This window comes from Giraffa tippelskirchi, chromosome 9 (assembly GCF_054371585.1).
Source record: "Giraffa tippelskirchi isolate mGirTip1 chromosome 9, T2T-mGirTip1v1.2.pri, whole genome shotgun sequence".
Lineage (NCBI taxonomy): Eukaryota > Metazoa > Chordata > Mammalia > Artiodactyla > Giraffidae > Giraffa > Giraffa tippelskirchi.
In genome coordinates, this window is record NC_137283.1 from 145,830,170 (window position 1) to 145,856,598 (window position 26,429).

The 26,429-nt window shown below is 38.8% G+C and overlaps 1 long non-coding RNA gene across 4 annotated transcripts in view; it reads left to right on the forward strand.

The window, feature by feature from the left end:
- LOC145522042 (uncharacterized) overlaps positions 1-26,429 on the forward strand; it is a 233,776-nt gene that overhangs the window by 172,969 nt on the left and 34,378 nt on the right. For 2 of the 4 annotated variants that reach the window (XR_014065863.1, XR_014065865.1), the window contains 2 exons: positions 3,792-4,000; positions 23,012-23,255. The exons of the other annotated variants lie outside the window; for them this stretch is intronic. This is a non-coding gene — a long non-coding RNA (uncharacterized LOC145522042). Of the gene's footprint in view, positions 1-3,791; positions 4,001-23,011; positions 23,256-26,429 lie in introns of those variants that run through there. 4 annotated transcript variants of the gene reach the window in all.

Genomic DNA, 26,429 nt, shown 5'->3' on the forward strand with positions numbered 1-26,429 from the left:
CTGAATAGAGCATAGGCATAGGCACTTACAGGGCTTAAGACCTTTATAGGGTATAAGCCCATTGTGCAAAAGCTAGCTTCATCAACCATTGAGTTTATGGTTTCTGAAGCCAGTGTCCATTTAGAAAAAAAGAAATGTGTCAACAACAAAACTGGATAGAGGTCTCCTTCCATCTTTAATTCCTGATTTGAGAGCTTGACTTTGAGAGTTCTGAGAGCTTGATGCCTATTGTGAGGTGCAGACTGTCAGGTCTGTGTTTGGAGGCAAATAAATATTAGTTGGGGCCCAAGACATGAGGTACATAATCATCACTTTTCAGTGACCATTGCTACGGGTTTGTCTAAGTCTAAATCACCTCTTTTTGTTAGAACAAGTTCTGCTTCTTATGAATGCTCTCTTAAATCCTGCACATATTTCTCTAATGGCATAACTTCACTGAGGGTGATTTGGCTTTTAGTGGCCATTCTGGGGAACATTTGACTTGAACACGATTGTTCATTTGATATTGCCACCTGGAGAACATTTGACTTGAGCACAATTGTTCATTTGATATTTCTGCCACCAGCTTTTATGACTCCAGAGAGGCACAGCAACCCCCCCCCCCCACCTTGCCTCCCCAGGAGACCCTCCAAGACTAGCAGGTAGGTCTGGCCCAGGCTTCTCTGAAGTCACTGCTTTTGCCCTGGGTTCTGGCATGTGCCAGACCTTTTGTGTGCCCTCCAAAAGTAGAGTCTCTGGTTCTCCGCAAGCAATCAAGCCCCACTGGCTTTCAAAGCCAAATGCTCTGGGGACTCCTGATCTAGCCTCTGATATGGGTCTAGAACTCTTAATCCTGTGGGAGAACTGATTACCCACCCAGAGGGTAAAGGATTTTACTATATTGCAAGTGTGACTTCTACCCTCTCATTGGCTTTCTTCTTTATGTCTTTGAATGTGGAATTATTTTTGGTAGGTTTCAGTCTTTTTTATTGATGACTGTTCATCATTTATTTGTGGTTTTGGTCTTCTCCTGAGAGGAGGTGAGCTCAAAGCCCTTCTACTCTGCCATTTTGCCTCCAATCTTTAATTGATCATTTTTAGAGACACCCTAGAAGGAAAGAGAATAATATTTTTCAAGCCTAATGAACAGCATTTTTGATTGGTAGCAGAGGCCTCCAAATAAAATTCTCATCAACAATTTCTTCACTAGAAGACTCTTTGGCCAATGACAATGAGCAATTTGACAAGCTCATATATTAAAAGATAAGACGCGTTTCCGAGGTAATTCCTCCCCAGGCTTGTCTTCCAGTTGCCTCCCACTATCAAATATTCCTCTTCTTTTTTCATTTCTAATCTCTCTGTTTATACCTCTGTGGACTCCTCCCTTTTGTCTCTCTTGTCCAGATCACCTAATTTTTTTAAGAATTGAAACTCCAGTTTCCTCTTAAGATCCATCCCTCCCATGAATCAAGTGTGTAGGCAACTGTAGAATTTAAGCTTTGGAACCAAACTAAATCATAAACTATAACTAATGTATCCTTAAACACAGACGAGACCAACAAATATCCATAGAACAATTTAAAATTCTTTGGGGTGCATTAGACCCATGGTTCTGCTGAGTTTAGTCGCTAAGTCATGTCTGACTCTGCGATCCTATGGACTCTTAGCCTGCCAGGCTCCTCTGTCCATGGGGATTCTCCAGGCAAGAATATTGGAGAGGGTTGCCATGCCCTCCTCCAGGGGATCTTCCCAACCCAGGATCGAACCAAGGTCTCCTGGATTGCAGGTGAGACCCATGGTTACCTGATCTATATTAAGTTATATACATGTTGGTTGGAATCTCAGATGCTAAATTCTGAATTTAGAATGAACTGACCCAGAAAGGCATCTGCAGGATCCTTCCTTCCTCAATAAACTTGAGAGTCAAAAAAGTGCACCTGCCAATAGAGCAAAGTCTCCTAAAAGTCATACCCAAAATATTTCCAGTAAAAATCAGTTGAAGATCTGTTGCATGATAATGTGAATGTAGTTAACACTACTATTAGTCGCTCAATGGTTTCTGACTCTTTTCAACCTCATGGACTGTAGCCCACCAGGCTCCTCTGTCCATGGAATTCTCAAGGCAATCGTGAAGTGGGTAACCATTCTCTTCTTGAAGGGATATTTTCAACCCAGGGACTGAACCCACATCTCCTGCATTGCAGGTGGATTCTTTACCGTCCAAGCTACCAGGGAAGCCCAACACTACTAAACTGAACTGTTAAACATAGTTAAGGATTTTAAATTTTACATTATATGCTTTTTAACCATAATTTCATATTAAAAAAATTTTTTTAAATTTTAAAATTTGGTTGCACCATAGTTTAATCATGCAAACAGAAGAGAGATGAAATAATGTGAAATTTTTAGAAAGATTAGAAAATACTTTCCAAAAAGGCATATTTGGAAATTCAAGAAAGGGCAGTCCTTTCATCTCATTTTGACAATGGAGTTAAACATGAAATTGGAAATAAAGATGAAATTGGAATCTTAAATAGTCCCTTTACCTGGATTACACCTGACAGAACATCTTGAAAGGGATTTAGAACAAAAAACAAGATAGAACCCAAATAATCTTAAGGTCCTATAGATCACATCGTTAGGTAGGTCACTTCCAAACTAACCATCTGTTGCCAAGGATGAGTTGTAGATGTTTGTAAATTGAACTGACACCATGAAAAAAAAAAAAAATAGTCCCATCCAAAGAAAAACCAAGGTGAAGAAAAATTCTTTTATTTAGAAGAATAAGGGATGATGCAAGGAAGGAAAAAGAGCTTAATATTTTCAACTTTAAACATTCAGTGTGAATTAAATATAAATATAAATGGTTAGCCTCATCAATTACTGGTAGACATAGACACTCCTCTTTATCTATGTTAAGCTTTACCATGTTTGCTCAGCTCTCTAAGAGTTAAACACACCACTCAGATGGTAGGTATTTCAAATAACCATATGTGTTCCCTGTCTTCTAGTCCTTAACTGTAACCTGTGGGCCCTTGACTAAAAACATTCCTTCCTGCTCTGTGATACCACCCCTGCAAACTTAATAGCAAAGGATTTATTAAATACTTTGTAAATGAAACTATAACATTAAATACACACCAGAGGGACAGTTTCTTAAGGATACTCTTATTCATAATCAAGTTGTGTCTTCTCTGGCTGGTCCTTTATCTTCTCCATTATATTTGGTACGTAGCCCAGATAAAGGTCTTTACATCATATCTGACACTATGAGCTAAAGTTTCAGTTGACACAGGAAAAATAATAGAAGCAAAACATAGCAAAATTCAGGTAGATCCTACCAAACTTATACAAACTTCCCCAATATCTCTTGAAGCCAGAAGCCAAAGAAGGGATTAAACCTATCGTTGAAAGCTTTATATCCCAAGGCTATTACTCAGTAGCCTTCATAATACTTATGTCCTGCTAGTAAAGAAACTAGACAGATGAGGATATCAATTTGTTCAGACCTCAGGGCCATTAGTAAAATTGTTATCCTTTGGTTCCTGATAGTACTTAATGTAAATACCACCCTGTCCTTAACTCTGCCTGAAGCCACTTGCTTTACCATATTAGATTATTGTCTTTTTCAGTCTGGCTTTAGAACAGAATAGACAATATCTTTTTGCCTTTACCTGAGTAAGACAACAATATACCTGGACAATCACACCTCGGGTTTTTTTTCTTTTTTTCCTCAAATCAATACTTAAATATTAAATTTCCCTTGTGAGTCAATTGTGAAATATATGTGGATGATCTCCTATTTTCTTCAGAGTGTTATAGCCACGCGTTCCGGGAAACAAGCTCACTCAGAAGGACGATGCAGATAGTGAAGTGCAGTTTATGACACCGGCGGGCCCAAGGCAGAGTCTCCTCTTAGCCAAGGACCCCGACCAGCATTTGTGAAAATCTTTTATACCCCATGTGTACGTGTCTGAACCCACCACCCAACTTCCTTGTGACTTACATAAACAAAGGAAAGGTAAATACAATCACAATAACTCCATCATTCATGTGTTATGTGTTCAAACAGTCAATAATCAATAAGCCTGAGGTTACATTCCAAACAATCAATAATCAATAAGCCTGAGGTTACAGATAGCAATTTATGACCTGTCCAGAGGGGGTCTTATCCTTCTATTGTCATTTCCACAGGCACTAAGCACAGAGTTCAGAGTCCATTAGAGAGGTGGCCGAGCATAATCAGCACGAACAGGCCTAAGATGGAGTCCAGGCCCTATGAATTCCTTCTTCAAGAGAACAAGGAAACTCATAAAAAAGTATTTGGTTTACATTCTCTTACCCTTAGCAGAAAAGGAACATATAGTTTCAAAAGACAAATTTGCGAAAATACCGTTCATTATTTAAGATATGACCTGTATAATGAGGGACAGAACACTAAAACAATCTAAACTTATCCTAGACCCTTCAAAAAATAGCTACAAAAAGAATTTCTAAGTTTAAATGGATATTCTAGACGATGGGTGCCAGACTTCACTGAAATTACAACAGCATTTTAGGACTTGACTGAGGCTACAGTAAAGAAACTCTTCAGAGAGTCCAAGCATTAACAGGCCTTCTCTAACAAGAGAGAGTTCTTCAACAACCTTACTTCACTATCATTAACTACAACAAGCCCTTTTGTCCATTTGTGCAATCTGGACAAGATTTTGCAGTTGTAACTCAATTTCATGGGAATCATCAAAAACTCATTGCTTGCTATAACCTCACACCAGATACGATAGCTGCTGCTGTACAACTTGTTGGTACTTCTGCTGAACTAGATCTAGGCTCCCTGCTTGACCTCATGGCTTCTCATACAGTACAAACATCACTGCTGCCTGAGAACACACAACACAGTTAACAGCCAGTTAACTTTTCATGAAATTCTTTCACTGTCTCCCTCTCACATTATTCTCCATTGCAATACCCTGAATCCCTCCATTCTCCCATTACAGCTAGAAGGGGAGCCTCATGCCTCGGTTGGGGAACTCTGTACTCTGCTCGGGTTTACTGGAGACTCTCATTGAGAACTCTGACCTGATTATTAATGGATCATGCCTCAAAACTGAGACTGACGGTTATCAAACAGGATATGCTATCACTGATTCAAACTCCCCTTGAGAATATAGTCCTCTTCCATAGGTAGATATAGTCCTGTGTGCTCAGGTGCTCAGTCGTGTCCGACTCTTTGCGACCTTATAGACTGTAGCCCACCAGGCTCCTCTGTCCATGGGGTTTTCCAGGCAAGAATATTGGAGTGGTTTGCCATTTCCTCCTGCAGGGGATCTTCCCGACCCAGTAATAGAACCCGCATCTCCTGCATTGCAGGCAGATACTTTACTGCTGAAACATCAGGGAAGACCTTACCATATGTAAAATAAGCCTCATGGAGAACTTACTGTACATACTAGACCTTGTCAATTAACCAAAGTTCAGAGAACAAACATATATACAGACAGCAGATATGCTTTTGGCATAGTGGCTTTGGAGTGCTTTGGAAACAAAAGAAGACTCTCACTTCTGCTAGAACCCCCATTAGAAATGAAAAGCCAGTTAAGAAACTTTTAAACACATTCCAACTTTCCTAGAGAGGTGACTATTATAAAAGTTGAGGCCTATGCAAAAAGACATGATATAGAAACTAAAGGAAGTACTCCAGCGGATCAATATGTCAAACAAGCGGGTTATTATCCCGTCTAATCCTTGAAAGGATAAGTCCCAGAGGGATGCAAAGAAGCCATTATAAATTACCAGCATTTAGCCTCTGGCTTGTAAATGGAAGAATGGGAAAGATCTGGTTGCACTCTTCATTGCAATGCTGAAACTATTCTTTGGCCTAAAACTATTCATTATGGTATGGACAAGTTGGTTACTATCTTAAATTAATTTTGGTGGGGAAATTTAAAAAAACAAAGCTGAGATTATTTGGGGGTCATGCCTCACTCGTCAACAACACACTGCTGAAAAAATTATAAAGGTAGGACATACCCAGTAACCAAACCCTCAAGGGCTTGTTGAACACTATCAAATGCATCTTTTCCAGCTTCCACCTCCATGTGATTTGACTGTTTTAGTTATTGCCTGTCTGTTTTTAGAAGTGGTTGAGCCATTTCCTTGTTGAAATCTACAGCCCCTGGAAATGCTAAAAATCTGCTTAAATTTGTGTTTCCAACCTATGGCATATCAAGTTTTGTGTCAGGGAACAAGGCACACACTATATGGGGAATAATAACTCTAGGTTTCTCAAAACCTTTACTCCCCTTACTGCTTATGACCTTCTGGAAAGGTTGAAAGAATCAAAATCTTCCTTAACTTAAAATTACGAGAAACCTCAGAAACTCTTGAGTCTTTCTGGCCAAAGTATTCTCACTAGGTCTTATGGCGTTATGGTCCACTCCCTGGAAGACACATTGGTGACTGGAAGGCTCATGCATTTAGTAATTTCATCTTCCCTACTGCATGCAGATAGGGCAAAATATTACAGGATACTTATGTGCTACATCCATTCCCTATTACCACTTTCCTACAATACAACATCTTCCCAAGGAGCTGCGTGATAACCAAGAGTTTTCATCTATTGGAAGAGACATCAAAGAAAAACTGCCCTTGAACCTCTCTGGAAGTAACCTTATCTGATAACGTTAACATCAACTACAGCAGTGAAACTCCAGGGAGTCAATCTTTGGGTTCACCTTTCACAACTAAAGAGGTAATTTGAAATTCTACATAGTTGAAAGACTACTCCAATAGGGGACCTCAAACTGAGAATTCTCAGAAATCCTTCCAAACGGCATATTTTCTGCAATAAACAGTAACCCAAGAACTTTAAAACAAACAAATGACCTCAGATAATGTATAGATTCCCCCAAGACATTGGACTAAAACACCTGCCTAATTCTTGGCTTTGTTTTTGATTTGCTTGTGTATTCACCCTTTTAATCATTTTCTACAGATCACTGGATTTTGCCAACCTGCAGTTATTTTTTTTTTCCTTCCTAATAACAGTTGTTAGAGTATACACTAATTTCATTCTTAGGTTATCCTAAATGCTATCCATTCCCCTCAATCTCACTGATTGCTAGAAATGCCATCTATCACCAGACCCTATCATCAAAACCTCTGGGCAATTCTGGTTTCATCAAATGAGACCATAGGGTGATATTTCCACTTGCATCTGCATGAACAGATGACCTTAAAAAAAAATCAACCTGTGACTTTGCTAGTGACCTTCTTTTCCAGAAAAAGAGCCAATTATTATAATCTCTTGATCAGATCCTCGATAATTCTAAATTTAATTCAACGACCTTTGAAGGGCAATGACCAAACATTTTGTCATTTGGAAATGACTAATGGAGATCCAAATGTGTAACCCAGATAATGTAATGGCTTGGTTCCAACTTTGTGTCATAAATGACTCCTTTTCCCCTGCATCTCCATGTACCCCTCTACGATGCTGCTTCATTTGTGGCCAGCACGCTGGTCCTGTTTGCTTTACACTAACATCTCATTTACTTCAGGAAAGGTATTCTGAGAATTCTCCATATGGAGAGAACTTAATTCTTTAAGTTACCAAAGCTGGAGAGAAGATATTTTATTAATACAAGTTTGTAAATAATGAAATCTTATTTATAATTCCATAAATCAGATGTGATTTCCTATATTAAGGCACTCCTAATTATTCAAACACTCTCCCTGGAAGAATTACTGACTCATTTATGCAAACAGAGAAGTACCCACAGTGTTGGTAATGAGACAAAGAGACAAATAGCTGCTTTTTAACAATATCTCCTCTGCCTTAGATGGAAAACATATCAGTTTAAACTGGTTGGCATGAGTAGTGATGCAAGCTTCTAATACTGTTTCTTGTTGGCTAGTTCTGGTGTCATCTGTGACATTGTCAATACTTCTTGCTATACTTGGATCAGTGAAATGGGTGCAAGGAAAGTAGAACAGCTTAAGGAAAAAAAACCTTAAGGAAAAAATCTATTTATTCTCTAAGGCTGCTCTTCATAGCATATAAGATTTATTCTCCTGACCTGGGTTAGGCAACCAGAGTTCCTGATTCTGAATCATCTTATGGGGGCTATTCATTTTTCTTGTTTCTGTCATAGTGGTCATGATGCTGGTTTGTTGTATTTTATCCATATTCTTAAATGCGTTTGCACAGCCTGCTCAGATGATTGTCAGAATGATATAACAACAAAAAGGTCAAAAAGATTTTGTAATACTATTGAACATGGAGACAACTAGAGAATCCTCAAGCAGTAAAGTATCTACCCTTATATCTACCCTTTCCTGAACTGGTCAGCTTTCTGCAAAAGTGTCAGTGATGAAATGGGGAGACTGAGAGACTGACACACAAAAGGAGAGTGATCAGATTACATATGACAACAGAAATCTGACTCACAGTCTGTAGCAGTCAGCCAAGAATGGTCAAGACTTGGTCTATGAGTGCCAGCATCCCTATTTTTTTGCCTCTGTTTCCAAATCAAGACCAATCAGAAAGCCAAACATGTCTCCAAACTAATCACACAAGACACACCAGTTCTGTTTAGCCTACCTGTGCTCGCTCATGCCAACAGCTTCCAATCAGAGCATACCTGAAGCCTTCCACTTTTGGCAGTTATAAAGCTTTCTCTTGCCTGCATTTGTGTTTCTACCAAATACAAATGATGGTTGCTAACTCTCTTGTTATAGTGAGTTCTGAACAGATATAACCTTTCCTTTTTTTTTTTTTCATTTGGGTGGAGCTCTTTATTTTTACAGCTCCTCAAGAAACTCACACTCTTGTGGGGAGAGAGAGTATTAGCCATGTAATTATCTTACATTACTATATGCAAAGCAATCAAATTATATACGAAAAGGTATAGAGGAGGCAGAAAGAAGGGAGTGATAAACATTTCCTTTTTTACTTGATAGACTTATTTTACTGTATCACTTCACTCACTTTTGGTGAGGAATGTTGAAGTAGCCTGAGGATTCTTTGGAAAACTGGTGTTCAGCTGTAGCTGAGGAAACCAAGGAATGTATATAACAGTCATCATTAGATGGAGCCACTGCCTCTGGAGCACAGCCCCTGATCCTTCTCAACCTACACCTACCAAGCAGTAAAGGACGTTATAGGCCCCAGGATGTCTATCTCCACAAGACACTGAAACAGATTATGTCGAGCTCATGTAGGGTACTCCTTGCCAGAGCCTGGCTGATTATGGAGCCTGACCGTGACTGGAGGCTGAGCTGGAGGAGGAGCTGTACAGTTAGGGTGTTTCACAGTTATGATTCTAGTGAGGAGCATCATTGGCAGGATTGCAATGAAAGGAGAGCCTTCTGAGGGAGAGGCGGTCTTCCTGGGTCCAGTCCCTTGTAGTGATCTTCCTACTACAAGGTTTTTGTGGTGGTTGAGCACTGCTAAAGGAATCCTGGCTGCCTCAGAAGAGAATAGCACAGATTTTGGCTTGTTGTTCCTCCTGGAAATTGAAGCTTTCTGGAGTCAGCCTATCCATCAGTCTGTGCAGAGCAAATGGCCTTCTCCTGCCATATGGGTCTTGTGATACTTATTGCTCTTCCTCTCTAGGTGCCAAGAACAAACTGAGTGAAAAATTAGGTGTCTAAAAATTCCAGTGACTGGGGAGTTTCCATGAAATGTTTTGGCTGCCATGCAAGAAAGGCATGGCGACTTGATAAGCTTTTCTGTTTTGGTGGAGGATGGGCATAAGGAGCTTGGACAGTAGAATTTTAGTAGTGGGATTTTACTACTAGCACTTGTTTTTGTTTTTAATTTTTTAAGTTAATTTATTTTTATTGGAGTATAATTGCTTTACAGTGTTGTGTTAGTTTCTGCTGTATAACCATGTGCATCACTTCCATATATACATATATCGTCTCGGTCTTGAGCCTCCCTCCTACCCCCACCTCCCATTCTACCCATCTAGGTCATCACAGAGCACCGAACTGAGCTCTCTGTGCTATGCAACAGCTTCCCACCAGCTATTTTATTCTGCACGTGGTGGTGTATATGTGTGTTTAGTCGCTCAGTCATGTCCGACTCTTTGTGACCCCATGGACTGTAGCCCACCAGGTTCCTCTGTCCGTGGGGATTCTCCAGGCAAGAATACTGGAGTGGGTTGCCACGCCTTCCTCCAGGGGATCTTTCCAACCCAGGGAATGAACCCAGGTCGCCTGCACTGCAGGAGGACTCTTTACCAGCTGGGCTACTAGGGAAGCCTGATAGTGTATACCTGTCAGTGCTGCTCCTTCAATTTGTTCCATCCTCCCCTTCCTGCTCTGTGTCTACATGTCCATTCTCTACATCTGTGTCTCTGTTTCTGCCCTGCAAGTCAGTTTATCTGTACTATTTTTCTAGATTCCATGTATATGCATTAATATATGATTTTTGTTTTTCTCTTTCTAACTTACCTCACTGTACAGCAGACTCTAGGTCCATCCATGCCTCATCAGAGTAGAAAAGAAATAACAGGAATCCAAATTAGAAAAGAAGTAAAACTGTCATTGTTTGCAGAGGACATGATATTATACACAGAAAATCCTAAAGATGCCACCAGAAAACTTCTGGTGCTAATTAATGAATTAAATAAAATTAATTAATTAACTAATTGATAGAAATCAGTGCCAGCATCAACATAGGGTTTATTTTCACAAAGATGTTTGGTGATTTCAACCATAGATGGCCTAATACATCCATCTTCTTCTTTTTGTTGTTGTTTTTTGTAATTTAATTAATTTATTTACTTTTGGTTGTGGTTGGTCTTCGCTGCTGCACGCAGACTTTTCTCTAGTAGTGGTGAGCGAGGGCTACTCTCTAGTTATGGGGCACAGGCTTCTCATTGTAGTGGCTTCTCTTGTTGCAGAGCACAGGCTCCAGGGCATACAGGCTTCAATAATTGTGGCATGTGGTCTCAATAGTTGTAGCTCAACAGAGCAGTTTCATTAGTTGTGTGCACGAGCTTAGTTGCTCTGCGACATGTGGGATCTTCCTGGATCAGGGATCGAACTCTTGTCTCCTGCATTGGCAGACAGATTCTTTACCACCGAGCCACCAGGGAAGCTCACATCCATTTTCGTCTTTTGAATCTGCTTCCCACTGGGCGTTGGTGGTCAGTTCTTGGCTGGACACACTCTAATAGGGACAGGGCTGATTTGGTAATGTCAATATTGCCACTGGAGCTACCTGTTCTCTCCTTCCATGGCTAACTAAGTCTTTTCATATGGCTTGCTATTGTTCTTTAGATTTTCATTCTGATTAGAGCTGAAATTCGTGGGTCTAGGTACTAGTCTTTCTTTCAGAGATGAATTTGCTTAATTCTTTTCTAATCCTTTAAGCATTGATTTTTTTTTTAACTCTCCGAGAAGATATTTATTTTATTTCAGAGTTTGAAGAGCTGCCTCCCTCCAGCTCACAAGAACTGTCAAGCACTCTTACTTTAAAAATAATCCTATTCTTAATTCACTGATTGACCTGCTTCTTGAGTGTCAGTCCTTATAATTATTTCTTAGTGTAAAAGAACAGAGCGGTAATGAAAAGTTTAAAAAAAATTCACTCATATTCTAGAGGGAAAGCGTGATGTTATACTCTTATTATTGCATCTTTCATCTTATTTATCATACAAAATCCTCAGTAGGAGAGTGGGAAATGCTCTTAACTGGAAGTCAGGTTGTGTGGGCTTTTTATCATTTGATAATTATATGAATATCAAATGTTTGATATTTGTGAAAACATCAAACATCAAGTGATAGTTTTTCTAACATAAGGGATTAGTTTAAGTTCTCTGAGCCTCTGGGTTTTAAAAATCTATAAATTAAAGATAATAGTACCCAACCTGATATTGTCACAGAGTTGTTGTAAAGAAAAATGTAATTTTTCAAGATACTTTATGAATAGTAAAGTGTCCTATAGTCACATTATTTTATTAAAATTGGTTTTAATAATACTCATAATTCTTAGAATATTAATTTTTGTGTAGTGCCCATGTTTTGTGGCCCTGCTCAGAATCCTTCTCCAGGACTGTTATTCCCAGCTGATAGAAGGGCTGACAGAAGATGTCCATTACCCATCAGTCTTCCTTAGTAATTTTTCCTTAGCATTCTTTTCTATCCAACAGAAAGTTTTATTCGCTTTGGATGGTAGTATTTACCATTTTTTTCCAGTATTACGTCAACTCTCTCTTTAGCTGTCATAATATGGATCAGATGAACATCCTATAGAACGTGACACTGGTTTGCTGTATTGATAATATCATGTAAAACAGCAAGGATAAGAAAGAAATGGCTAGTATGTTGGAGAACTTTGTGAGGACACATGTGTTCTAGAGAAATGGAACTAAACAGTCAGGGACTCTTCAGATCCTGCACATCAGTGCATCTCCTCAAAATAAAGGATAGGTTATTAATTTTGCAACTTCTACCATAAAGAAGAATATCCAATGCTTCGTAGACTTTTTAAGTTGTAGATGCAGCATATCCCACACTTGAGAATAACACTCTGACCTATATTGAGTGACACAAAAAGCTGCCAGTTTTGAATTAGGCCCACAGCAAGCAAGAGCCTTGTATCAAGTCCAGTCTGCAGTGTGAATGCCTTGCCATTGAGCTGTGTGATCTGTCAAGCCATACAGTGATGTAATAGATATTTGTGGTGGAAAAAAGCAGCATGTGGAATTTATGCCAAATTCTTCTGGGAAAAGCGACAGCACATGTTCACAAGGTATTGGAGAAAGGCTATGCCATTGTAAGCAGAGAATTGTACGTCTTCTAAATAATAGTTCCTGGCATATTACTGGCCCTAGAAGCGACAGACACCTGACCATGGGACACCAACTGCTCATTTGGGCAGAACTGTCCATTATGAGATGGATTTTGTCAGAGTTACTATATGGTAAGATCAGGTATATCAACTAACCATTCACAGGGTGGAAGATGTTCATCTGGGATCATAAACAGAGCTAGGGGCACAAACAGTCAGAGCTAGCATGTAGGGCAGATAACCATTTTCTTCACCACTATTGTCTTAGTGACTCTCTTTCAGTCTACATCTTTGGTAACATGAGTCATCCTTTATACCAACTAATGGAAGAGGAAGAAGACTAAGTATTGTTAATAAAAGGAGCAGGTGAAAATGATCAGAGGTTGCTCTATAGTACCATTCAGGCATATTCTTGTAAAGGAAGATAATAAAAAGCCCTCCCAATGGGTAGTGTCCAGGCAGGGCATCTGGTCTTTTACTTTGTGTCTCAAGGATGAAGCATAAAACACTTAGACTTACCTGACAAGAGACTTCACCTTCCAATGCAAGGGACGCAGTTTTGATCTCTGATCAGGGACTTAAAATCCCACATGCCTCATGGTCAGAAAGACAAAATATAAAACAGAAGCAATATTGTAAGAAATTCAAGAAAGACTTAAAAAAATGGTCCACATTAAAAAAAAAAATTACACATGGGCAATAGCAAATGGTTTGGTTGGCTAGTCTAGAAGAAGAAAGATGAGAAGATTGGGGATGAGAAGATTGGGGACATAGAGATGTTGGTGAGAGGCACATTGATGGGCATATGGAATGAATAAAAAGTGTAAAGATCTTTCTATTGCCTATTAATATCCACCAGAGTGTATCCACCATGGAAGAGGCACTTCACAACAAAACAGATTGTTGAAATCAGCCAATTTCTGTTCTCATCTACTCCGATGCAGACATAGATGCATACTATAATGACATTGGTGGAATGATACTGTACTGTTTTCAAAATAGATATGGAAAGTTATTTTAGATGCTGTGCCACTGTGTAAGAGTTTGCCCTCACAGAAAGGAAGTCTGGCATTCTGTATGATTTTAGCATGCCTGGAAATGGCCATGTGGGTAGAGATAATGGAAGAAGGGAGTTTATTGATGGACCAGTGGTTTTCAAAGTGAGGTCTCCTGAGCAACAGCAGCAGCAGCATCTGGGAACTTGTTGGAAATGCCCACCTCCCCATCCCTGCTCTGGGGGATGTCCTAAATCCTAGCTTACTGAAAATAGTCTCCTGTGAATGAATCTCACTGACTTTGGATGTCAGGTGCCAAGGTGATTTGATTTGCTTTTCCCAGGTTGATGTAGCTGGGTGAGAAGAGCTACTGTTTGCCTCAGATCTTAGGAATAGAGATGATAAGTTCTATGCCTGTAGATTTTAGGACCCTAGAGCCTCAATGCCTCAACAGCAGGTAGACTGTGCTTTATGGTGACAGTTGAGGTTCACACTGCCAGGGTTACTCCCTATGGGCCAGATGGTAGGAAATGAGAAGGGGGAAAAGAGATGTGGAATTTGAAATGTGAGTTAGACTCTTACTTTATGCTGTTACCCCCTAGTTTATCCATCTGTGCCCTGGAAACCTAGTAAATTGTACTTGATAATAGTAAAAGACCTTTCTTGGAAAAAATGTTTAATCATATAACTATATAGTCTTTTAACCAAATTTATTTTCTAAATACTTTCTTATTAGAAATTCTCTAGAGTATACACCCAGCACAAGGAGTCTGTGTATATCTTTTTGACTTTCTGACTTTACTGAGATGAGTGAATCCATTTTTTTTTTTTTTTTTCTGCTCATTAGACCAGCTCCATTCAATCTGGTCCAAAAGCAAAAATCATCAAACAGAATTTAAATTTCAAAAGAGAGTAGCAGGGCCCAGAGGATGTGTATGTTTTCTTCTATCATCTTCTTCAAGTATTCATAAGTATTTTTTGTTTTTCCTAAATTCCTCTATCCAGAGTCATTTCTAGTTATTACACATCCATTAGATGATCCAACACTGTGTGAGAAAGATAGGCATCAAATGCTGGCATCTGGTACCATAACAATAAGTGGTGAAACCATTTTTCATTGAGTTTCAAAACACTAGTACTCCAACAGTAAGATAGCATGTTAATGAATCACCAAATTGACTAAGCTTTAAAAAAATGAAGCCAAAAAACTAAGACATGATAATCTCTTCTGGGAGCCGCTTAGCTTCACCTGAGAAGAGAAAAATGGCTAATGGAGTGCAATTAAATAGACACCATTTACTACTTTATGTTTTTTCCACAGTCTTTTTTCCTTCTTTCTTATGTTTATTTTATCAAGTGAGTGAGCAAGTGTAAGACTGATTTTAATATAACTTTAATTTTTCAATCCCTGAAATTTTATTAAAATTTGGTTCTCTGGGTAGATATGTAGAACTTGCCACAAAGACTGTAAGCTGGTTTGACCAGGAAAATGAGTAAGACATGAGGTTCAAAGTCTCTGTAATCATAATCATAATATTTCATCCACTGTATCTGATACACAGGTATCCATGTGGAGAGCAATCAGGTCCTACCTGGTCCTTGAAACTTTTCATGATTACCCCAACCCTGCCTGAGCCCCTGCTTTCTCTGAACACTTGTATGTACCACTTATTTGACATTGATCATCTACTGCCTGAAATTTTGTATTTTTGTTCTGTCTGAAGACTAGATTGCAAGGCCTCTGAGCCCAGGAACAATCTTTTCTAACGTACATGTGAGAAAGTCATAGATCCTTATATAAAATATTCTCATATAAAAATCTAGACCATACATCAACAAGAATCAGCCACAGGTATACCTATGTCCCCCACTGCCCTTGAACTTCCCTCCCCCAGCTCCATCTCACCCCTCTAGGTTATCAAAGAACACATGATATGAGCTCCCTGCATCATACAGCAAATTTCCACTGGCTCTCTATTTTACATATGGTAATGTATATTTTCCATGCTACTCTCTCTAGTCATCTCACCCTCTCCTGTCCCACTATGTCCACAGGTCTGTTCTCTATGTCTGTGTCTCCATTGCTGCCCTGCAGATAGGTTCATCAGCACCATCTTTCTAGATTCCATATATATGTGTTAATATATGATACTTGTTTTTCTCATTCTGAATTACTTCACTCTCTATATCTGAAAGAGACCAATGCAATATTGTGGAGCAATTATCCTCCAATTAAAAATAAATAAACTTATGAAAAATAAATAAAATGGACCTGGAAAACATAAAAAAGAAAAAAAAACCAACCTTCAGAGACTTGACTTTGAAACTTGTAAACACTTTACATAATTTTAAAACAAAATTAGCATTAAAAAATATCTATAGTCACTGCCCAACATTATACATGAAAGAGTAAATCCTAAGAGTTCTCATCACATGGAAAAAAATTTTTTCTATTTCTTTAATGTTGTATCTACATGGGATGATGGATATTCACTAAACTTGTGTGGTAATCACTTCATAATGTATGTAAGTCGCATCATTATGCTGTTATCTTAAACACACACAATTCTGTATGTCAACTATAGCTCAATAAAATTGGAAGGGGAAAAAAATCTAGGCCAATTTCCTACTCACTTGGGCTAATAAATATTTATTGTTTTTAATGTACTATACTAATAACTTTCCTCAAAGCTTTTTCTCATAGCATAAAGAATGAAATGTTTCCCCAAGAATCTCAGAAGTCATGCAATTCAGCAGTATTCTAGAGGCTGTTGTTCTCTAAGGCATGCTTGAGAAGAAAGCTGTAAAGGAAGAAAAGAGAATATTACAAAATTAAGCAGAAGCAAATAGTGCCACATCTGAAAAGACAGCATACATAAAGAAAGAAAGCCAGATGGTCTTCTTCATTAGAAAGATATGAAATCTGATACTGACAGGCGGAAAGAATTTTGGTTGTCAGCTCTTTTTCAGTTCTAAACTTTACCTTAAATTGCAAGTTAAATTGATTCTCTGAGAAAATTCTAAGTGCTTTATGATGATTTCGAGGTTTGTTTTAGGGGATTAAGCTGGTGTTGTCCTTGTGTATATATTATACCTTCCTAGCTTTGGAATAAGTACATGCTGTCTTTAAAATGTTTCTTTTATATTATGTAAATCTATGTATTAAAATCTTCCTTCATGTCTTGCTTTCTGTATTTTTCTAGGATTAGAGTTTATGTCTAAAGGATTAAAGTTTCATATTTCTCTGCCTCCGATGTTTTTCTCTTTCTGAGTTCACTGTCCTTTCTTTTCCTACTGATTATGTATGTTTTTGCTCTTTGCTGTCTTAAGATATTATGCTATTGGCTTCGTTGCTTCATGTCAACGTAATGCAAGATTATAGTTAAAACTCTGCCATTGGGGTTGAGCTGCAAGTTTTTGTTATAAAGTGAGATTTAGTATTAAAGTAATAAAATTCCATTAAGATCTTATCTACATTGACTGTATAATAAGACAGATTGGTAGTTTATAAAATATGGCAAATATTTGTAATTCTTGAGTATTCCAATGATGGCAAGTGCATAGAAATTCTCAGTCCAAATGTAGGCAACAGACTTTATTTAAATGTATTCTTGAGTATCTATGACACGTGTCCTGTCCTTTTACAGTCCTATGATTCGGTTTTCTATGGTAATATGTGTAATGTTTAAAGTCTAGTTACTGGCATTTAGGGCAGTTTTCTTCCATTCTTTAAGAGAATGTCATCTCCTCATCTTAAAGACATATTTGAACCAAAGTGACCGAGCCTTTTTAAATCAGTTAGAGCTGCTAATTTTTCAAAGTACAACTGTAGACGACTTAAATGTTATAAATATTTCCAGAAGCAATGTGGTTGTGTAAATGTCCATGGGCCTCTAGGAAATCAGTTCATGGGCTTCAGGGGGTCCAGAAACCCTCCAAAATATTGTGTATTTTTATATCTGTTCAATTTGTTTCTATACAGAGAGATGGATAATTTAAACATATTCATAACAAAGTCAAGAATCATGACCCTAAATGAAGGTAGTATGGGAAAACCGATTGGAGACTTTAGTATGAAAACCTGCATTGAATTCATTGATGTAAGAGTGTTATACAATAATGACCACAGGAAACTGGATAGCAGAGCCACTTACTTTAGGAAGCATGTTACTTCCAAATGTATGGTATCGGGCTGCCATGGTGTAGACAGTTCCAGTTCAGTTCAATTCAGTTGCTCAGTTGTGTCTGACTCTTTGCGACCCCCTGGACTGAAGCACACCAGGTTTCCCTGTCCATCACCAACTCCCAGAGCTGACTCAAACTCATGTCCATCAAGTCGGTGATGCCATCCAACCATCTCGTCCTCTGTTGTCCCCTTCTCCTCCTGACTTCAATCTTTTCCAGCATCAGGGTCTTTTCCAATGAGTCAGTTCTTTGCATCAGGTGGCCAAAGTATTAGAGTTTCAGCTTCAGCATCCATCCTTCCAATGAATATTCAGGACTGATTTCCTATAGGATTGACAGGTTTGAACTCCTCACAGTCCAAGAGACTCTTAAGAGTCTTCTCCAACACCACAGTTCAAAAGCATCAATTCTTTGACACTCAGCTTTCTTTATGGTCCAATTCTCACATCCACACATGACTACTGGAAAAACCATAGCTTTGTTGGCAAAGTAATGTCTCTGCTTTCTAATATACTGTCTAGGTTGGTCATAGCTTTTCTTCTAAGGAGCAAGTGTCTTTTAATTTCATGGCTGCAATCACCAACTGCAGTGATTTTGGAGCCCCCAAAAAATAAAGTCTGTCACTCTTTCCATTGTTCCCGCATCTATTTGCCATGAAGTGATGGGACCGGATGCCATGATCTTAGTTTTTTGATGTTGAGTTTTAAGCCATCTTTTTCACCCTCCTCTTTCAGTTTCATCAAGAGGCTCTTCAGTTCCTCTTCACTTTCTGCCATAAGGGTGGTGTCATCTGCATATCTGAGGTTGTTGGTATTTCTCCCAGCAATCTTGATTCCAGCTTGAGCTTCATCCAACCTGGCATTTTTCTCATGATGTACTCTCCATATAAGTTAACTGATGTACTCCTTTCCCAGTTTGGAACCAGTCCATTGTTTCATGTCCAGTTCTAACTGTCGCTTCTTGACCTGCATACAAATTTTTCGGGAGGCAGTTCAGGTGGTCTGGTATTCCCATCTCTTTAAGACTTTTCCACAGTTTGTTGTGATCCACACAATCAAAGGCTTTGGCATAGTCAATAAAGCAGAAGTAGATGTTTTTTTCTGGAACTCTCTCGCTTTTTCGATGATCCAGCGGGTGTTGGAAATTTGATCTCTGGTTCCTTTGCCTTTTCTGAATCCATCTTGAACACCTGGAAGTTTCTGGTCCATGTACTTGGGGAATTTTGAGCATTACTTTGCTAGTGTGCTGGATGAGTACAGTTGTGCAGTAGTTTGAATATTCTTTGCATTGGCTTTCTTTGGGATTGTTATGAAAACATCTTTTCCAGTCCTGTGGCCACTGCTGAGTTTTCCAAATTTGCTGGAATATTGAGTGCAACACTTTCACAGCATCATTTTTTAGGACTTGAAATAGCTCAGCTGGGAATTCCATTACCTCCACTAGCTTTGTAGTGATGCTTCCTAAGGTCCACTTGACTTCGCATTCCAGGATGTCTGATTCTAGGTGAGTAAGCACAACATCGTGGTTATCTGGATCATTAAGATCTTTTTTGTGTAGTTCTGTGTATTCTTGCCACCTCTTTTTACTATCTTCGGCTTCTGTTAGGTCCATATCATTTCTGTCCTTTATTGTGCCCATCTTTGCATGATAGACACTGTGATGTGGTGGCTCAGAGGGTAAAGCATCTGCCTGCAATGCAGGATACCAGGTTCGATCCCTAGTTCGGGCAGATCCCCTGGAGAAAGAAATGGCAACCCACTCCAGTATTCTTGCCTGGAGAATCCCCATGGATGGAGGAGCCTGGTAGGCTACAGTCCATGGAGTCGCAAAGAGTCAGACATGACTGAGCGACTTCACTTTCACTTCTTTTCACTTTTGCATGATAAACAGTTCCAGACCTTATCATTTCCCATTTTGTGGAAGCTTATCAGCACCCAGATGTGGCAGCTCTTTTTAAAATGACTCGTCAATGTCCAGGACCTTAGTCAAGGGTGGCATAAAGGAGAAGAAAGAACCACTATGGTGATCATCTTCCAGCCACCAAAACCAGTTCAGAAAGGACTTGCTATATTTAGGACAGGTTTCTGGAAAGAAACTGCTGACAGTGTCACTGACCCTGATGTCAAGAAGTTCATTGGAAAATCTCTCTATGTGTCTTCAAGATGGTTTGGATAATTGGAAAATCCAATCTTCAGGCAGAAGGAGGCAGTGAAAGTTATTTCTGGCTATTGTTTCTACATTTGTTAGGAAATAAAGGCTCAGTGGAACCCTTTTGGCTGTCTCATGGTGCTCTGAGTTTTCAAGCCCAGTAAGATAAGTAGCAGAGTACCATCTTGCCTAGAGAAAGAAAGCAACCTAATTTTTATAGACTTTGGAGCACTGGGATTTTTAAGGCTAAATAAAGTACTCTGATGTGGTTGTGCTGTGTTTTCCTCTCCCTTCTCCTCTTATTTGATTCCTCCTCCTACCACTTCTTCTTTGTGTCTGTGCAAAATAAAATTGAGAAGACCCTGATTTTACCCAGTGAAGTTTTAGAACAATTGCCAATGAAGTTATAGTATAGTTACGCAAAGAAATGATCCAGTTCAAACCCCTACCATGTGTGAATTTATTCTAAAACATCGCAAGACATGCTTTAAGATTTGCTCAAGCACTGTCAGACAGACTGAAATCTATGTTCTCACAGAAGACTTTTGAGATTTAAAGCATGGTTCCTAGTGGTCCTCTGTGCAGGAGAATGGTGAAGCCTCTGGGACCTCATAGGTAAGTCCCCAGGCTGGGTATGAATGCAGGTTTGCACACTTACTGGAGTTGGCCAGTGCCCTCCAGGTGCTACCTCCTTGCCTATTTTCCTCAAATAAAATCACATGAAATTAAGCCCTGGTACAACACAGGGACGTGGCTTCCCTGGTGGCTCAGACAGTAAAGACTCTGCCTGCCAATCCCTGGGTTGGCAAGATCCCCTGGAGGAGGGCATGGCAACCCACTCCAATATTCTTGCCTGGAGAATCTCATGGACAGAGGAGCCTGGCGGACTACAGTCCAAGGGGCTCACAGAGTCGGACAACTGAGCAGCTAAGCACAGCACAACACATATGACAGGAGCTCCTTTGAAATTGCTTCGACAGGGCTGAGCCTTCTCCTTGGCAATCCCTACAATGTTCTAACTCCTCCCATGCAGCTGTCTTTAACCCTTTGCTTCTCCGCACCGAAGGATTCAGAGACCTTCCTCAGTACCATGTGCCTTTCCAGTCTCATCCCCAGGTATCTTGGCTGGATGTCAGTGGAGCTTCCTCTGCTCTAAAAGTCTCCTTGTAGCTGAAGGGGGCCCACTGGTCCTGGGGAAGGTGGGGTTGAGAGAATGAAAAGTTGCTTCAGCTCTTGTTCTATCTTTGCCCAGTAACAGAGCTGTGATTTGATTTTATCCTCAAGTTTTTGGCATAAACAATGTGGTGACCATGAGAATTAATTTTTTTTCTCAAAAATCATCCAAGTCTAGTTTTCATAAGAAATGTGTAATTCCTCCTTTTAACAGATTTTAGTCATACCTTTTATGAAATGAAAAACCTTGCCTTTTCAATGTACAAAAGCACACAGTTTTCTTGTTTTTCAGGCATCCCTCCACTTCGCATCTCATTGAAGCTATATGTTAATTGACAATGCTTCTAGAGTCCAGATAAATGGCACCTAGTTTCCAAATTTCTTTCTCATCCTTAAGCTTGTCTCTTGATCCAGGAAAAGGGATTTTGGTGTTTCCTGTCAAATTAGAAATTATGAGACACAGCCTCCTTAGACGTTATGGCAAAGGATGATATTCAGGACTTGATGTATTGAAGTTTTAAATGTCTTTGTCACAAGGGCTCTAGAATAGGACTATAGCTGATGCTCCCTCTGAAATCTTGGTTTTCCATTTCCACTTAGCCTCTCACAGGTGAATTCATGGTTTGGAGATTAAAAATCAGGAACAAGTCTTAATTTAAATTTAGAACTCAAAGGGAAACTGTCATGGTATTTAGTGTGATCCAGCCATTAGCCAGACCTTCCTCATGGTTCATATTCCCTCAAGGTAGAATTTGTTCAACTTCACTGAATCTATATAGTACTTGGTAATATGTTTACATGAACAGCTGAGTGCTCTCAGACTCCTTATAAATTGATAAAAATCCACCTTATTTTACAACTTCCAGAGGTATTTATAATGATGCTGGTTTGTGAAGTTAGAAGAAAAGACAGACTGACAGGAAATAAATAGTCATAAGTCTACACAGTTCATTAGGAAGGTTGACACAGGAAGGTCATGAAGGCAGTAAGTTAAAAAAATACAGTACTGAGTGCATGCATCCTAAGTCACTTCAGTTTTTTTCAGTTTTCCCAACTTATGTACAGTGAATATATAATCTGTGATTACTGTGTTGGGAACAAGTCACTGTGTCTAACTGAAGCATCTCTGATATTAAAATTTCATCCTCATTTCCTGATAAATCTTAAATAGTAATATAGCCTCATTCAAGACTATGTATGAAATGATGGAGTGCTTTATTCACATGCTACAATGTAATAATCAGAAGACCATTACACTTCATAGAATAGTATGCCCAGTGACAATGCCTGTAACAATGAGCTAATAGCAGCCTTGAACATTCAAGGAGGAAGGTGTATGAATCATTGAACAGACCCTACCATCATTAATAATACACACTAGGAATAAGGTATAAGGTATTATAAGGTTTTCATCATTATTGCCATTCCTCAGACTGTAGATTTACTTTCAAAGGTTAAATTGATGACCCCATAAAACTAAGAACAGTACTCACAGAAAACAAAATGTGAGTTAACATAAAGGACTTGAAAACCAGTATATTTACTTTTAGTGAGTAATTTTTAAGGTAGTATTTTTCCAGAAATCAATCTGGAGCTCTAAGGATTCCTGTACGCTCCCTTTGGGGGTACCTTAGTTAGGGGATTTGGGTATCTTCTTCCTCTTAAGTATTTTATCCTCAAATGCTAATTTCTTTTGTGAAATATTTTAAGTCCTTTTTTTCCTCCCCAGAATGCTTCCTGTGGTTCCAACATCCTCTTGTTCTCTCAATTCCCAGATTGTATATTATTTAGACTCTGTCTTTTGGCACTTGGGCACATGGATCCTGACACTGATGGACTTCTCCAAAAAGATTAAAAGTTTCTGAAGTCATTATGCATTATGTATTGTGCATTATATTTATTCAATATTTTCCAGTGCACATGGTACTGTATACATGGCAGACACTTAATAAAAATTTGAATTGTGTGTGAATGATATAATTATAGCATTTTTACCTTATGAGACATCCAGAAATCATTTAATTCATGTCCCAGTTTTACAGATGCAAAAAATGAAGCCAACAGAGTTAAGTGCTCAAGGTCATATGACTAATGTATAATTTTAAAATAATCCAAGCACTTATTTGCTTAGGAAGTAGATATTTCATTTATATTCTTGCTTACCCTATTTGTTTTCTTAATAGACTTCCCTTTCACCAACATTGCAAAATTGTACCTCATCCCTGCTACTGAGGGGATAAGTGAGAAGCTGGACATATTTGTCATTCTCTTTAGTGTCCTAGTGCTGTGATGAATATGCACAAGCATATTTGTTAATGCTTGTAAGCTCTTTTTTTTTTAACTTGACAGTTTTAAGCTTTATTGTCAAATCTCTGTCTTTTGTTCTGATTGGGATAAATGCATCTCTCTGCTTACACAGAGCTTTGTTTCTGCCTCAGTTTTGTTGCTTCCCACAATTAGACATGTATTGTCATTTGATGAATAGATGTCTATCTCCCCTACTATTCTGGGATTGTTTGAGGGTGAAAGAATCACATAATGATCACCTTGATTTCTCTGTATTACTTAGCTTAGTGCTTTGAGTACAGTAGAAACTTAAAAAATGCTGAAAAATTATGTCCAGAATAATATTATAACATAATTGTGTCCAGAATAATATAATGAAATGATAATGATAAGAATCTGTTCCTGAAAATAAGATATTTTGCATGAAAATGCTAACCAAATTGTATGACTCACCATTTAAAAGGAGAAAAATTATAATCTGTTACATGTCAACACACAACAACCAACCAATTTCCTCAAATATAACTACAACCCAGTAAAAGGTCTAGGCAGAAGTAGCTGACAAGTTGGAAAGTAAAAAGATTAACCATTCCTTCCTGATCAGCAAACACTTAGTAAGACTATTAATAATGTATTTTAGGCAGTAACATGTACAGTTTTTATTCCATGTCGTAAATATTGTGTTTACGATAGGGCATAGAAATGGATACATAGCAATAAATATAGCTGTTAGGGGAAAAAGCTAATAAAAATTTACAATAAAAAGTTCATTTCTTGTAATGAATTATTTGTCATTTGTAGGCTGAAATATATTGAGAATGGAATTGGGGAGAAGGGTTGAAGCCATTGTTTGTCAAGGATTATGGAAAGAGGTGATGTAAGGGGTTGGCATGACTAGGTGAAAAAAGGGCAATTTCAGGCAACTATCAGAATCAGAGGAACAGTTTTGAAGTTCTGAGGCTTCTCTAAAGACTGATCAATCTTCAAGGAGATGGTTGAGGCTGTTGGATGCAGAGACACCAAAAACAACCAACTTTGTATTTTTTTTTTTAAAGTTTTTCACCAGAGTCTTGTCATATCACCAATGTGTTCCAGGATAATCTCTGTCATTGCATCAGCAGGATGCCTCGTGCTACAGCCCACTCTTAGGATCCACTTTCTTACACTAGCAACAGCCGGGATAGGCCCACACCTTTTGTACTTTGTGTGATGCTGTATTTTGAATGTAACTTAACATTTTAGGGCTTCCCTGGTGGCTCAGATGGTAAAGAGTCTGCCTGCCTGAAACCCAGATTCCATCTTCTGAAGAAGGGAATGGCTACCCACTCCAGTATTTTTGGCTGGAGAATTCCATGGATAGAGGAGCCTGGTGGACTACAGTCCTTGGGGTCACAGAGTCAAGCATGACTGAGCCACTAACACTTTCATCTTCACTTTTACTAAGACTTTTATCTGCACATCAGGTTCTTAATAATGTTGCACTGAGATTTGGTGACATGAATTTTTCCCTTTATCATTATTGACAGGAAAACATTGTATTTAAAGATACATGTGATTTTAAGTTTAATTGGGTCCCATTTGTTTATTTTTGTTTTATTTTCATTACTCTAGGAGGTGGGTCAAAAAAGATCTTCCTGTGATTTATGTCAAAGAGTGTTTTTCCTACATTTTCCTCTAAGAGTTTTATAGTGTCCTATCTTACATTTAGATCTTTAATTCATTTTGAGTTTATTTTTGTGTATGGTGTTAGGGATTATTCTAATTTTATTCTTTTGCATGTAGCTGTCCAGTTTTCCCAGCACCATTTGTTGAAGAGACTGCATTTTCTGCATTGTGTATTCTTGCCTCCTTTATCATAGATTAGGTGACCAAAGGTACATGATTTTTATCTCTGGGCTTTTTGTCCTGTTCCATTGATCTGTATTTCTGTTTTTGTGCTAGTACTGTCTTGTTTGCTATGGCTTTGTAGGCATATATACACTACCATGTGTAAAATAGCTAGCTAGTGGGAAGCTGCCGTGTAGCAGAGGGAACACAGCTTGGTGCTTTGTGATGACCTAGATGGGTGGGATAGTAGGAGGGTGGGAGGGAGGCCAAAGGGGGAGGGGATATATATATACATACATATAGCTGATTCACTTCACTGTATACCAGAAACTAACACAGCATTGTAAAGCAACTATATCCCAATAAATTTAAAAAGTGATAAAAGTTAAAAAAGATACATGTGTTTTATGAAGTGTGCATATTAAAAATCTAAGAGGAAGTTTACTGAGAAATGACTAATATGGGTTGTCTTCCATGGAAATGTGTACAGTCTCAGCTTGCTTTGTTCCACTTCAGGGAGTATGTAGTTCTTCCAAGGGAATAAAATTCTCAAGTCATTAAAGATATTTTTTGAGAACATAGAATGTTTATAGCATTGTCAGCCGTAGTGTAGAGGAGACAGACAAATCAGGCAAGGATAGTGAGATAAGGCCTGTTCAGAATCAGCTACTTGACCTGGTGGGACATGATCAAATCTGAGAGCAAGGTGCAGAGTCCAGGGGAGTGGGGGCCTGGGTCACAGAAGAAGTAGCTGCATCTGAAAGAACCTGGTGGTATCCTCCAGGTAAAGGTAGAAATCAAATGTGAGTATGAGCAAGACCACACTCTTACTTAAAAGCAAATTTATTCTTTACAACAAACAGTATTCCCATGGAGAACAGCAGGGTGAGTGTGAATCGGCTTTCCAGTGGCAGGTGGTGGCTTTCCATTGAGTTATTTGTCCTCTCCCTCCCGGACTCTTTGGGAACTGTGGCCAACCAGAAATAGTGCTTCAGTCTGAGGCTTTAGTGGACAGTGAATCCAAAGACCCTCTG